A 2,542-nucleotide genomic window follows, 5' to 3' on the forward strand; every position below is an offset into this window, starting at 1 on the left:
AATAATAATATAAAGGCAACCTGGGTTTACATCAATGGATGAATGGATAAAGAAAAGATGTTACTTATATACAATGGAATATTACTCAGCCATAATAAATTAATGAAATATTGCCATCTGCAATAACATAGATTGATGTAGAGGATATTATGCTCAGTGTATTTAGTCAGACAGAGAAGACAAATGTCATATGATTTCATTTATAGGTGGAATCTAAAGGACAAAATGAACAAACGAAACAGAAAGAAATTCATAGATTCACAGAATATTTTGATGGTTGCAAGATGGGAAGGTAATTGGGGTGGGGGGGGAAAGGAAGGGATTAAGAAGTACAAATTGGTTGTTACACAGTAGTCATGGGGATGTAGGGTATAGCATAAGAAATATAGTCCATAATATTGTAGTAACTATGTATGGTGTTGGATAGGTACTAGTTTTACAGGGTGACCAATGGGAGGTGGATTGGAGGACAGGGTGAAGGGATTAATAAATACAAATTGGTAGTTACAAAATAGTCATGGGGATGTAAAGTATAGGTAATATAGTCAATAATATGGTAATAACTATGTGTAGTTCAAAGCGTGTACTAGACTAGTCAAGGGGATGACTTCTTAAATAATGTAAATGTCTAACCACTATGCGGTATACTTGAAATTAATATAAAATAATGTTGAATGTCAACTGTAACTGAAAAATTAAAAAAAGAAGGTGAAGAGAATAAGAGGTGCAAATTTCCAGGTATAAAACAAATACATCATGGGGATGTAATGTACAGCATTGATGACATAGTCAATAATATTGTGATAACGTGGTATGGTGTCAGGTGGTTGCTCGATTTATCATGGTGATCACTTCTTTAAGTATATAAATGTTAAATAGATATTGGTGTACACCTAAAACTAATATAATATTGTATGTTTGCCATATTTTAATAAAAACTTAAATAAATAAAATAAAAGCAATGATAATTACGTGATGTGATCAAGGTGTTAACTAACACTATGGTGGCAATCATTTTGTAGTATGTAAGTGTATCAAATTAATACATGACAGCACAATGTGAATTATAGCTTAATAAAACTGGAAAAATATGAGAATAAACACAATGATATGTGGTGTGAGCAGGCTTTCAGGAAGATAAGGAGTCCCTTGCAAGGCAACTACCACAGGTAAGGCCATTGTAGGTTTTTCATGGTAGACGAGACTGATCTCCTCAGGCATGAATTAAAGGCTGCTACTAATAGCAAAGATAGAATAGCAGAATTTAGGGCTTCAAGGACTTTAGTTTCATCATGATCTTCCCATATGTCCCTTTCTAAATTTTCATTGTCCAATTTCTTCCCTATGAATGTTTTAACTTTAACATAAGAGAGCCATGAGGTTGGAAAATAAATTTGCATTGTACTTCAGCCCCTCACAAGATTATACTTTAGTTTTGCTTTTCATAAATCTCAGCTTCATGACTATAACTGATAACTATAACTTTTAGACAGTCACAGATGTCGTTTGGTTCCCTACCTGGCACTTGATCTGAGAATTTAAAGCCCTGAACTCATTTCCTTTCCCAAGTTTTCTGGAACATGTAACAACAAACCAACCTTGTTATAATCGTTATTTTTATTAAAGTGTTTTAAGGCTGAAAGTGTTTCTGGGTCACTCAAAGTCTTGCCATGTATATGCATTTGCTTCTAGGTATCTAATAGGTGATAATATAAGAAACTGTTTTGCTGCTGTACAGCATGAACTATCACTGTACTCTTTGCCAATGGGAAAAAAAAAGTTGTTAATGTCAAAATATGATCAAATCATAGAACTAATTTCCAATAATCAAGACAAATTTAGAGAACCCATCTTCAAAGCAGTTCCTCTAGAACCAGTTCTGATACCACATACTATTCTGGTTATTATTGTGTGTAACAAATCCCAAATATAGTGCTATAAAACAAAAATTTGATTATGCTATCAGATTTTATGAGTCAAGAATTCTGAAATGGCACAGGAAAAAAAATTACCTCTACTCCATTATATCTGGAGCCTCAGCTGAATAGACTTGAAATCTAGGGGTCACTCACTTGTTGGGGAATGGAATAATATTAAGTCACATTCACTCACACATATAGTGCCTAGATTGGAAGGACTCAAAAGCTAAGATTGCCATTCAGAGCACATGCATGCACATGAACTCTCCACATGGTTTACTTTTCTTAGAGCATTATGGCCTCATGATAGTTAAACTTATTGCGTAGCAGCTCAGGAATACAAAACCAAGTGTGCCAGAAAGCCATACGGAAGTTACATTGACTTTTATGATCTATCCTTGGGTGTCAAATAGTTTCAGCTCCCCCTAACTCTACTAGATGAAACATTCCCTCCAACCTGCTCATTTGGTAGAGGAGTGGACATAGACCCCATTTCTTGATGGCATAGAGTCACGGTCATGAACAGCATATGGGATGGAAGATGAAGTAGTAGATATCCGGAAAATACAGTCTTCCATGGTCTGCCCTCTGGCAACAATTACTTATATTCTTCAAGCACACAA

Source organism: Hipposideros armiger, unplaced genomic scaffold, assembly GCF_001890085.2.
Source record: "Hipposideros armiger isolate ML-2016 unplaced genomic scaffold, ASM189008v1 scaffold_350, whole genome shotgun sequence".
Lineage (NCBI taxonomy): Eukaryota > Metazoa > Chordata > Mammalia > Chiroptera > Hipposideridae > Hipposideros > Hipposideros armiger.